This window comes from Pygocentrus nattereri, chromosome 8, assembly GCF_015220715.1.
Source record: "Pygocentrus nattereri isolate fPygNat1 chromosome 8, fPygNat1.pri, whole genome shotgun sequence".
Taxonomy (NCBI): Eukaryota; Metazoa; Chordata; class Actinopteri; order Characiformes; family Serrasalmidae; genus Pygocentrus; species Pygocentrus nattereri.
Window position 1 is genome coordinate 32,365,226 of NC_051218.1, and position 13,913 is coordinate 32,379,138.

The following is a 13,913-nucleotide window of genomic DNA, read 5'->3' on the forward strand; positions in this document are numbered from 1 at the left end:
GGTAGGCCGTGCCTGATACATCCCCACCTGGAAGCATCCCAGGGGGCAACCAAATCAGATGCCCCCTGAGAACCACCTCAGCTGGGTTCTCTCAATGTGGAGGACTAGCATCTCTACTCCAAACTCCTCCTGGAAGGCCGAGCTCCTCACCCTATCAAATAGAGTGTTGCCCACCACCCTGCGAAGAAAGCTCATTTCTGCCGCTTGTATTCGCAATCTCATTCTTACAGTCATTACCCACAGCTCATGACCATAAGTGAGGGTCGGGATGTAGACCAACCAGTAAACAGAGAGCTTTGCCTTATGGCTCAGCTCCCTCTTCACCAATACAGTCCGGTACAGTGACCGCATTAATGCTGCCGCCTGTCCCAGCCTGCGGCCGATTTCATGATCCCTCTTCCCATCACTCGTGAGCAAGACCCCGAGTTAATTAAACTCCTCCACCTGGGGCAAGTCCTTTCCCCTTACCTGGAGTGGGCATGCCATCCTCTTCCGGGCTGAGACCATGGACTCAGATTTGGAGGTGCTGATCCGCGTACCAACTGCTTCACACTCAGCTGCAAATGCTCCAGTGAGCGCTGGAGGCATCCATGTGATTCAGCCAAAAGAACAACATCATCTGCAAATAGCAGAGACGCCACCCTCCGGCCTCCAGACATAATGCCCTCCTGACCTTGGCTACGCCTTGACACCCTGTCCATGAATATCACGAACAGGAGTGGAGACAGGGTACAACCCTGCCAGAGCCCAACGCAAACACTGAAAAGGTCTGATTTAATGCTGAGTATACGAACACAACTCTCACTCTGGAAGTACAGAGAATGAATGGCTCGGAGTAGTAGCCCCAGTAGCCCATACTCCCGGAGGACCTCCCACAAGATATCTCGGGGAACCGGGTCGTAAGCCTTCTCCAAATCCACAAAACACATGTAGACTGGGTTGACAAACTCCCATGCTCCCTCAACAATCCGCAAGAGGGTGAAAAGCTGGTCCATTGTTCCATGGTCGTGATGGAATCCGCATTGTTGCTTCTCAATCTGAGGTTCAACTATTGGTCAGAGTCTCCTTTCCAGCACCTTGGCATAGACTTTCCCAGAGAGGCTGAGCAGTGTGATACCCTGATAATTGGCACACACCCTCCGGTCCCCTTTTTTAAAAATGGGGACCACCACCCTGGTCTGCCAGTCCAAGGGTACTGTTCCTGAGGTCCATGCAATATAGCAGAGATGCGTCAGCCATGACAGCCCCACAATATCCAGATCCTTAAGCATCTCTGGATGAATCTCATCCACCCCCTGGTGCCTTGCTATTGAAGAGTTTGCCAACTACCTCAGTGACCTCCACCAGGTAAATGGAGCTTGACCTGCCAGAGGCCTCCTGCTCTGACTCCTGTGAGGGAGGCATGTCTCCTGGATTGAGTTCTTCAAAGTGCTACTTCAACTAACTGTCAATATCCTCATTTGAAGTCAGAGTTTCTCCTCCCTTGCCAAATACAGCTTGGGCGCAGATACCCCACTACTCCTGAGTCACCGGACAGTTGTCCAGAACCTCCTTGAAGCTGACTGACAGTCTTTTTCCATTGTTTTGCCAAACTCCTCCCACACCCTGGATTTTGCTTCTGCCACCATTGCAGCTGCAACCTTTTTCACCTGTCGGTACCTCTCTGTTGAGTAGGGAGTCCTTCGGGCCATCCAATACCTAAAGTTATTTTTCTTCAGCTTGACGGCCTCCCTCACCACTGGTGTCCACTAGGGTGTTCTTGGGTTACTGCCCCGATAGGCACCCACAAGCATTTGGCCACAGCTATGCCCGGCAGCTTCCACAATGGAGGTTTTAAACAGGATTCATTCAGACTCCATGTCCCCTACCTCCTCAGGGACATGAGAAAATCTCTCCCGGAGATGGGAGTTGAAATCATTCTGAGCAGGGCCTCCAACAGTCATTCCCAGCACACCCTGACCATCAGTTTTCCTTGCCATCTGATCCAACTCACCACCAGATGGTGATCAGTTGACAGCTCAGCACCTCTTTTTACCCAAGTGACCAGAACACATGGTCCCAATTCAGATGAAATGACAACAAAGTTGATCATTGACCTCTGACCCAAGGAGCTCTGGTACCATGTACACTTATGAACATCCTTGTGTTCGAACTTGGTGTTTGTTATGGACAATCCATGCCTGGCACAGAAGCCCAATAAAAATTCACCATTTGGGTTTAGACACTGAAGTAGCACCTGAGTGGCCTCTTGAGTGAGGAAGGGTCAAATCCTTCAGATGTTGTATAGGTGAAATTTGCATGACTGAGTTGGTTTTGCAATATGAGCTGAAAACGATAACTGGCCACTTAGAATTATGCCAAGACTTCTTGCATCTTATGACGGAACAATCATAGGGTTCTCGAATGAGATGGCAAGATCGTAATAAGGACCTGTAATTGCAGGGATAAATAGCAGCTCTGGCTTGATGGAATTGAGCTTCAGACAGTGAGCTGCCATCAATAAAGAGATGTCAGTCAGACATGCCGACATGTAATGGAGTTTTAGTTATGTGTCATCAGTATAGCAGTGATAAGAGAAGCCATGAGAGAAGATTACATCGCCAAGAAAACTAATGTAAGTGAAAAGAGAAGAGGACCAGCACCAAGCCTTGTGGGACAGCAGAGAAGAGCCTGCATGGAGAGGATGTGGACCCTCTCCATGTTACCTTATAAGAGCAACCCTCCAGATAGTACTTGAGCCACTTCCACAGACAGCCAGTGATTCCAAGTTTGGTGAGGTCATCCAGAGGTATTGTATGGTTGGCTGTGTCATAAGCTGCTGAGAGGTCAAGAAGAATCAGAACAGATGACAGTTTGGCTGATCTTACTGCCTGGAGCTTCTCGGTCATTGCTATAATGGCAGTTTCTGTAGAATGCGCCCATTGGAATCCAGACAGGTTGGGTTCCTGCAACTGTTTCTGTGTGAGAAAGAGAGACAGTTGATTACAGACTGCATGTTCTAGAATTTTGAAAAGAAAGAAAGGAGTGATACTGGACTGTGGCTGTTGACATCAGAGCTGTCAAGCATGGACTTCTTCAGGATGGCAAGCACACTTGCAGTCTTGAAATTTGATGGAACTTGACCTGATGATAAGGAGTTGTTTATGAGAAAAGTGATGAAGGGCAGCAGATCCATGGAGATGGACTGGGCCAAAGTGGATGGGATGAAATCCAATGGGCAAGTGGTTGAATTATTGGATTTGATCAGTTGCTTCCCTTACTTGTTGGCTACATTAGCCTCGTACGTCCAGTATAAACCTGAAGAAGCAATCATCAGAGACTCAACATGTATTGGCTGATTGACTGTATTTGGAGTAAGGTGTGAGAAACTGGGTTCCATTGACTTGACTGCAATACCAGGAATCAAGCGGTCAGAGGAAACAGGACAAGTTGTTCTCCACATGGAGCCACAAAAACAACCCTGTTAGGACAAACTGAAAAAGGAAAAAAAGCCCTGACCGTGCAAAGAAGCTCACCTCGTTAATCATGAGTCTAAAAAAAAAAACACAGAGAAACAAGAGGAAGGCACATGTGGCACAGCGATGGCCAGAGAGGGGGGGTCCTTAAAAAAAAAAAACAGAGAAACTAGAGGAAGGCACATGTGGCACAGCGATGGCCAGAGAGAGACAGAGAGAGAGAGAGAGAGAGAGAGAGAGAGAGAGAGAGGGAGAGAGAGGGAGAGAGAGATTCATCACAGACAGACACTAAAGACCAGACAGTGGTGACTTTGAACTTTTGACTTTGAAGGGAGGTACATACATAACATATAGCATAACATAAAACATTTATAATTAATAGGAAACCCCAAAACAGCCCACTCAGGAGAGATAGAAGAGACAAAAAGTATAGAAATAGAGAGGAAAGACGAATAGACAGAGAAAGAGACAGTAGAGAAAGAGAAAGGGACCGAGAGAAGAGATAGAAAATGAGGTAGAAAGAGGAGAGAGAAAGGGAAAAAGAGGAAGTGTATGAGAGGAGAGAGGAATAAAAAGAGAAGAAGGGAAGGATGGGGAGAGAGAAGTAGAGAGAGGTGAAAGTAAGAAAGAGAGAGCAAGGGAGAGACAAAGAGAAAAGAATAGAGATAGAGAGACACAAGGAGGAGGAAGTGAGAGAGAGAAAAAAAAGGGAGAGCGAAAGAGAGGTACGGCTGTGATCTGGTTCTTTAGCCGGAGGGCATGTTGGGTAGTTACTGCTCGGTAACAAGCCCCCTGGAACACACCTCTCTCTGCACAGCTCGGCCTTTTGGCATCGCTGCACTACAAAAGCACCAAAACCAAAAATACTCCTCCATGATTCCAGCGAGTAAGCAGACAGAACGCCGCGAGCAATGAGCCCCCGAGTCAGAGATAAACACACAATGTAGGAAATGAATATGATGGATATTTGATTAAGGAAGTTTCAGTAAAAGGGTGGTGCATTAACGATGCTGACAGTGATGCTGTGGAGAATTGAGGACTTTATAGAGTTTGTTTTCTGATTTTTAAACCAGACCCACCCCCCCCCAAGATTATACACTTATCAACAGGCTTAGCTCTCATTAATTAATCAATTGTTTACATATTGTGTAAAAAAAAGAGGTGCCATGTGTAAACAAGGTTAATATTTCCTTTCACCCTGACTCCAACCAGTCCATATATGCAAATTTTTTTAATTTCACCATGGTTATGACATCACATAACATTAAGTTATCACTTAATTATTCAATCATAGCCGTTGCTTCACCTTTTTTTCCTTTTCTTATGTTTTAATATTTTATACTAATGTTAAAACCTCATCCTCTCTTCATTTTGCTGTTGTGTTACTACTTTCTCTCTGGTGTCAACCAGGGAAGGATGGGCTCCCCTTTTGAGTCTTGGTTCCTCTCAAGATTTCTTCCTCTTGCTCTTAGGAAGATTTCCTTGCCACTATCATAGGGGCTTGGACCTGAATTCTTCTGTGAAGCTGTTTCGTGACAACGCCTGTTGTAAAAAGCACTACATAAATAAACTTTGACTTAGCTTGACTGAAGCTTATAAAACGTTATAGGGTTAAAGATAGAAAAATGTCCCTTTTGAACAACTACTATAGAGTATGCAATATCTGACATTGAGTATTCAGTAACTATTCAGTTCTTGCCATTATTATTCATTATACCTTTTTGTCTTCAGTAACCACTATGAACTATTTCATATCTCCTTATAATCCATTCAGTATTTGCTACTAATTACTGAATCTACTGAGTTATTCAATATCTACTATGAATTTGTCATGATTGGCCCCTCCCAGTCCTGTCCATGTGTTGTGTTTTGATCTAGTCCACATGCTTTTTTTTTTTGATCCCCTGTCCGGCCCCTTGTATTGTGACTCCACCCATGATTATTCCTGTGTTTTCACCTGAGTCCTGTTATCCCTTGTTAGCCTTCTTGTATTTAGCCCTGTGTTTTCCCCTGTGTTGTTGCAGGTCTTTGTTTGTTGATGTATGTACTGTTTGAAGTTTTACATTTTGGTATTTATTTTCTGTAACTATTAAAATTTATTCAGTATCTACCATGAATCATTCAGTATCTACTATGAATCACTCAGTATCTACTATGAATTCAAAGCCTACTATATGCAAATTCTGTGGTTGAGGAACTGGAGTGTGGACAAACAAAGATCTGTAGTGTTTAAAAAATTTACAAGGTAACCAAAGTGAAATAAAATATGCTAAAGAAGTTTACATCATATTTACTAATTGAGTGCTGTGAGAATATTCAAGAAAGAGCCCCAGATGGTAGTGAAATGCAGCAGGTTTGAAGTGGCAGCTTGTTGAGGATGTAGATAAAGTGTTAATGAACAACATCCAGACATTAACTCATTAACACATTTCCACACACACAGAGGGGAGAAAACACTCAGTGTGTACCTTATTATCACCTTGCACAGCATTTCGTCACATACACATGTAGAGTCTTTTTTATGAAGTATAAACAAAACACACAGCTGTGATCCGCCTTTTCTCAAAGTAAGCAAAAAAGACTTAATTCACAACTGAGGATCATTTCTGGACCAATACAAACACCCATTTGGGAGGAGATTAGACATAAGATAATCCACTTCCATTAGGAAGGCCAAAGTCAAAGTAAGATAAGTGGAAAAAGAAGTTTCCAGAACTGGGGAGATGGAGATTATATATATATATACACACACACACACACACACACACACACACACACACACACACACACACACAATCGCTGCAGCAACTTCAGCATGTAACACGTAGCGAGGAGACGGACGCTTGTGCTGAGATAAGCGAGATTTATTAGGGGCAAATCCAGGGTCGTGATCGAAACAGTCCAGGGTCAATGACCCAATACATAGAGATCGGGGGTAAGACATAACACTGGGCTTAAATAACAAAGGGTAACGAGGGACAGGTGAACACAATAAGGGGTGGAGTAACCAAACAGGGGGCAGGACTTAAAACAAAAGCACATGGAAGACCAAAACAAAAGGAGCACATGGACAGGACTGGGAGGGGCCAATCATGACAGTACCCCCCCCAAAGGCATGCACACCGAGGCATGCCAAACAGAACAAGTAACAAACAGACAAGAAAGCAAAACCCAAAAACAAAAGACAGAACCAAACTAAACAAGGACAGGCACAGACACAGAAGCCGGAGCAGGAGAACACAGAACAGGAACCAGGGGCACAGCAGAGGCATAAATGGGCACAGGAGCGGGAACACAGGAACCAAAGGCACAGAAACAGGAGACACAGAGGCAGAAACAGGCACAGAAGCCGAAGAAGACACAGGCACAGATACAGACGAAAACAGAATGAGGACAAGGAGGCACAACACAAAGCGATGCCGAATGAGGGATGACAGGAGAAACAGGACGAGGAAAACAAGAACGCAAGACAGACCACACAAAAGACAGGGGAACAGGCACCAAGACAGACACAGAAACAGGCACACAGACAGAAACAGAAACAAAAAGAGACAGGAACAGGAACAACAACAGGAAAAGGAACGGACACAGACACAACAGTAGGGAACAAAATCACACCAGGGACAGAGGAGGGCAAAAACGAAGGAACAGAAACAGCAGACACGGGAGGCCCAGAAGGACCATGGGGAACAGACACAGGAGACACGGGAGGCCCACGGGGAACAGAGACTGGCAGCGGGTCCGGAGGAGCGGTGACTGGCGGCAGGTCTGGAGGCACGGGCACGGGATCAGGCTTGCTGAGGGGTGCGGCCACAGGGTCTGAAACTCCGGCCGTTCTCAAGGCTCACTCGAGGGACTGGTGTCTCGCAGTGGTGCTTGAGGACGAGCCGAGCTTTGCAATCTCCGGCTTGGTGGCATTGGGACATGTCGAACTCGGGCTGCTTAGAAACAGCCAGAGTTTCGTCCCAACGGAACAACCACATGCCGGAGTCTCGCTTACCTGTTGCGTCCTGTGGTGGCCGGTCTTTATGTAACGCGGAGCAAAGAGGCAGACGCATGTGCTGAGATAAGCGAGATTTATTAGGGGCAAATCCAGGGTCATGGTCGAAACAGTCCAGGGTCAATGAGCCAATACGTAGAGATCGGGGGTAAGACATGATAAACAAACAAGATTCACACAGGGCAAGGACAATGACCGATACATCAAACAAAGACCAGCAAACACTAAGGGCAAACACAGGGCTTAAATAACAAAGGGTAACGAGGGACAGGTGAACACAATCAGGGGTGGAGTAACCAAACAGGGGGCAGGACTTAAACCAAAACAAATGCACATGGAAGACCAAAACAAAGGAGCACATGGACAGCACTGGGAGTGGCCAATCGTGACACAGCAGCTGTAAACTCTCTGCACACCATTTCACAAGTGTCTCCGAAGTGGACTGTAGAATTTCAGTTGGCATGATGGATCAGTCCTTAGTGATTCCCTGAGTGTCCATTGGTCACTTTCACACAAAATGTAGAGGAACAGACAAATCCACCAGTTCCACATGGTGAGAGGCCATGTGTATCTCAGTGTAACTCAGATGTGAGTCACATATGATCTCATGATAAGATGAAATGGAAAGGGCGACTCTACAGATTCAGGAAATCCTTGAACCATAGTTCTACACTTGATTATCACAAACACAGAGAGACAGATGTAGAAACATCATCAATACGCAGACGTGCTTGTAGAAAGCAGATAGTTCTGTCATTGACTGTCATAACTTTGCGCATGAGTTTAGACTCTGGTTCGTTTAATATCTGTGATTTCTCACTCATTGTGAAAAACAATAGTAGAAGGTGGGAGGTTTGGAGTATGAGGTCTTCACTGTGTGTGCGTTACTCATGGCCTGCTAGTGACGCACGGAAATGCCACGCAGCCTTGGTTGTCCTCTATTTCTTTATTTCTTCTATTTCTCTTCACTCTCACATCTTTAGCATTCAAAGTATTGCTGTGGAAACACCGAAGTTTGCATTTTTTTCCTCCACTGTCACCTTCCTACTGCGAGTTATAATGAGAGAGAAGGGGACAGAGTCAGTATCCTCATATATGCATGTAGAGTATGTGTCAGTATGGTATGTGTGCATGTCAGGGATCTTCATGCTTTTATGTACAGAAAGACTGCTTCAGCAGACAAACGCGTTTGAACCACCTGAGGAAACCTACAGCAACCCAGACACACTGTAGTGCGTGTGTGTGCACGTTTGAATATCTGCAGTGCAGTGGATGACAGGTAAGTCATGTTTCTGTCTTTCGTTTTTGTGGCTACAGGAAAAAATGGGGAAAAAGGAAAAAGAGGGCTTTTTCACCAAGTCCTCATACAAAAAATATGGCGGGGAACAGAGTAGAAAACTGGACAACTTGTAATAAAAAAAAAGTAGAAATAAAAAACCAAGTTGATATACATACAGCCACCTGAATTCAACGTGCTGTTTACTAAGACTGAAGCTTCTCATGCCAACTATGTGGCCATGTCTACTAACTGCCTGCTTGTGTGACACAGAAAATACAAAAATAAATAATGAAGTCTTGAACATATTAAAGACAGAAAAAAAACAGAAAATAAAAGTCAAATGATGAAGAGATGTTGATAAAACAGTTATTTCCCACCAAAACATCTTCTCACAATATACTGTGCGGCCAAACGCCTGTGGACACCTGACCATCACACCTATATGAGCTTCTTGGACCTCCCATTCCAAATGTCGATCATTAACATGGAATTGTGCTCTTTTAACAGCCCCCACTCTGTTGGGAAGCTTCTTGCCAGATTTTGGAGTGTGTCAGTGGGATTTTGTGCCCGTTTAGTTAAAAGAACATTTTTGGGGTCAGGCATTGATGTTGGAAGAGAGGGCTTAGCTCAGAATCGACAATTCAGTTTATCCCAAAGGTGTTCAGTAGGGTTGAGGTCAGGGCTTTGTGAAGGCCACTGGAGTTCCCCCACACGAAACTCATCAAATCATGCTGTGATGGAGGCTCAGTCATGCTGTAACAGGAATGCGTCTTGCTCAAACTGCTGCCACAAAGTTGGAAGAGTATAACTGTGTAAAATGTCTTTGTATGCAGCAGCGGTAACATCAGTCTTCACTGGAACTAAGGAACCCAAACCCTGAAAAACAGCCCCAGCCCATTATCCCTCCTCCACCAAACTTTACTGATGGCACTATGCATTCTGATAGGTAGAGTTCTCCTGGCATCCACCAAACCAAGATTCATCCATCAGACTGTGAGATAGTAAAGTGTGATTCAAGCAGCTGTGCGGCAGTGATGCAAGAAAGGATTTTTGATGCAAGAAAAGACTATTTTTATGCATTCAATCACTTTGTGGCCCCAATCTGTGAGTTTTCTGCCACTTTGTGGTTGAGCTGTTGCTGCTCCAAGATGCTTCTATTTCACAAAATTAGCATCCTATCCTTATAAACATTGAATTTTCAGCATAACCCATACTATTGTAAGTCTATGGAGATTGTATGGCTATGTGTTTGATTTGGGTGTACCTGAAATCATAATTAGGGGGGGGCGTGTCCACATACTTTTGGTCATGTAGTGTACTTACAGCTGGCCCCTGAGAGTTTAACTCTCTATTATTGAAAGTTTGTCTTTTGGGTCAAGTGTCTATCTAGCTGTTTCGACTTCTGCCATTGTTAAAAGATTTCTCTCGACGACAGGGTGTTTTTGACCCCAACACAAGTTGCCACAAGTTGCTCTAACTTTAATAAATTGAGCAGTATAGAGTAAGAAGAGTGTATTTTATGTTTTTCCACGCATGTGGCACATAAACTGCACATTTAGACTAATTTCATACAGAACATGTGAGCAGAATGTATTCAATTTTGTACCTGAAAGTCCTGTCTGTTCTAAGATCAGGCCCAGCAAGGTTCCAGGTTGTTCCAAACACATATATCACACATATACAGACATACACACATGTCATCCCCCGAAGTGTTCCCCCATTCATCACCATGGAAACGTGCCACTGGCATAGAGTCTGAGTCCATTAACAGTTAAAGAGGTTCCTAATAGATTAAAAACACATAACAATGTTCAAATAAATTGCCACAATGAATAATTCAACAGACAGCACATCGCACTTAAAGAGAGGGAGAATACATACCACATGGAATTCAGAATCAGGGAGAAGGTCCAGCAGCTTCATCATTAATGGAAAAGTTGGACATCTGACAAACTACACATTATCTCAGATAATCAGAATGTTTTTGTTTACAATGTTTACACTGCTTTTAACACAAACACAAGAAGCACTATATATCAGAGGTATTTACAAGGTAGAAGATGATTCATGTGAGTTCGAATCAAGTCTCTGTGGTGTGAGTCTGAGTCGGTTCTTGAGTCTCTGGGGTGCAAATTGAGTCTCAAAATATCTGTGGTATGAGTCTGAGTTAAGTCTTGAGTCTTTGTGGTACAAGTCATGTGTTCAGTCATTGGTGTGTGAGTTGACTCTCAGGTCTCTGTGATGTAAGTCGTTTCTTAAGTCTGGGGTGTGAATTGTGTTTTGAGTCATTGGGCCATGAGTGGAGACTTGAGTCATTTCATTGAGCCATGAGTCAAATTTTGAGTCTTCGGGGTGTGAGTGGAGTCTTGAGTTACTGAGATGTAAGTAGAGTCTTGAGGTATTGGGCCATGAGTTGAATCTTGAGTCATTGGGTGCGAGTAAAGTCTTGAGTCTTTGGGGGTCGTCACTTGAATCTAGAATCATTAAGCCATGGGATGATTCTGGGTCTTTGGCCATTTTTGGGGCAAGAGTCAATTCTTGTGTCACAAGTTTGATTTGCACAACTCAAGACTCAACTCCTGAAAGACTCAAGACTTGATGTGGACACCCCAGACACTCAACTCACAGCCTTGTGTCTCAAGATTCACAACCTCGCCCTATGACTTAGGACTCAACTCAAACCCCCAAAACTAGATTCAAATGACAGTGACTCAAGCCCCAGTGGCTCAAGACTTGATGTACAGCTAATAAAGTGGCCAGTGGGTGTAAAGACAAAATAGGTGTTTCTAATAAAGTGGCCAGGCAGCGGAATCACAAGTTAGGTGTTTCTTTTAAAGTGGCCAGTTAGTGGAAGCATAAGGCTGGTATTTTTAATAAAGTGGCCCGTTAGTAGAAGCACAACGTTGGTGTTTCTAATAAAGTGGCCAGCTAGTGAAAATACAAGGTAAGTAAGACTAATGTGTTTGGATCAATATAAGTACCCTTGGGGTGTAAATGATTAAGCTGTGCAAAGATAACTCAGTAGGTGCTAACACTGAAACATCTGAATATCTTAAATCTCTAAAATTTATTTTATTAATTGCAGTAATATCTGAATATTTATGGTTTGGAGACAATGGCTCTGTCTAAAAGACAGGAGGCTGAGCTGGAGGTGGCGGAGATGAAGATGCTGAGATTTTCGTTGGGAGTGACAAGGATGGACAAGATTAGAAATGAGCAGATCAGAGGGACGGTGAAGGTGGAGCAGTTTGGAGATAAAGCCAGAGAGGCCAGGTTGAGATGGTTTGGACATGTGTTGAGGAGGAATAGTGGATGTATTGGGCAAAGAACGTTGGAGATGGAGCTGCTAGGTAGAAGGAGACGAGGTAGACCTCAGAGAAGGTTTATGAATGTAGTGAAGGTGGACATGGTGATGGTTGGTGTGAAAATAGAGGAGGCAATGGATAGGGCAAGATGGAGGCAGATGATCCGCTGTGGCGACCCCTAAAGGGAGCAGCCGAAAGAAGAAGAAGATTAATATCTGAATATTTAAAGTTCTATAAAATCAGTTCTATCAGAACTGTGTAAAAGAGAAAAGTAGAGTTTGAGCTTTGGGAGCTTTAGCTGCTGGGTTTGAATGTGAGAGTAGCAATGTTTTCATAGCTGATTAATTATCATGTATTATTAACCGATTGTTCGATCCTTGAGTTTCTGCAGTCGTGGATTTTAAAAGCAGTCTTTGAATTTACCTCCCAGAATCTCAGCAGCAGTCTGTCTGCTCTGCGTTCATTTCTCAAGCTTTCCTCTCATGCTGGGTGATTGACAGCTGGGATCTTCTCTCTCTTTATCCCTCTCTCTCTTTTCATTCTGAACACTTTCCCCCCACTTCCTTTCTTTCTATCTTTATCTCCCTTCTTTCCTTCTTTTCTGTTTCTCTCTCTATTCCTCCTTCTTTTTCTCTTTCTTTTGTTTTTCTTTCTTTTCTCTCCCTGTCTGCCTCACTATCTCTCCCTTTCTCTTTTCTCCCCCTTTGTGACTTTCTTTGTCTGACTTCCCTTTGTTTTCCCTTCCTTCTTTCCATTTCTTTCTCCCACTTTTTCTGTGTCTCTAACCTCCCACTCCTTTGTCTCTTTCATTTTCTTTTTCTCTATCCTTTCCCTGTTTTTCATCCGATCATTCGCTCTCATTTCTCTTATTCTCTTTTCCCTACTTCCCTTTCCTTCTCTCTCTCCATCTCTCTCCACTGTCTCTCTCCCTGTCTCTCTCTTTTCGCTCTCTCTTTCTCTTTTCTTTCTCCCACTTTTCTGCCTACCCTCTCTCTCTCTCTCTCTCTCTCTCTCTCTCTCTCTCTCTCTCTCTCACTGTCTCTCTCACTGTCTCTCTCCCTGCCTCTCTCTTTCTCTCTGTTCTTTCTCTTTTCTTTCTTCTTTTGCTTCTCCCACTTTTTTGTTTCTCTCCAACCTCCCTCTCCTTTTCTTTGTTTTCACTTTACCCTGTTCTTCTCTCTCCTTTCTTTCTCTTTTTTCTCATTTTCCCCCTCTGTCTCTTATTTCTTTCTCTTATTCTTTCTCTTTTCTTTACCTCTCATTTTCTGCCTGTCCCCCATCTTACCCCCCACCCCCACATCCGCCCACCCCACCCCCACTCCCGCCCACCCACCCCCCCCCCACCCCCCCACCGCTCTCTCTCTGCCGTGATGCTGAAGTGACAGTTTATTTTTTGTTGTTGTTTACTCTGGTTACTGTTCTGAACATTAAGAGCCAAATTGTTCCTGTCTACTTGCTAACATGGAGAGTCTGGAGGAAAAAAGAAATGTCTCTGTCACTTCAGAATGAGTTCTGGGGAAGGGTGAGGGAGTCGACTGGGCGAACGAAGTGAGAAAGAGAAGAGCTGTCAGGATGGATGAAGCTGACTCACTGTTCCTGCCGTCTTCACCACCTTTTTCTTTTTCTTTTTTTCCTTTAGATGGATTCCTGTTTCAAATCACCCGCTGTGACCGGCAGATTGAATCCTAGTCAGACCTGTGGCCCGATATGTTTTCTGCAGAGGACAAAAACCTTTTATCAAAAGTTCATTTTCAATATAAATATGTAATAAAATTACTGCATTTCACTGATTGCACATTAAATACTGCATTGTTGTTCAGACTTCCAAAACTTGCAGCTCCAAAACAACTTTTCTGGAGACGAAGAAGAAAGAG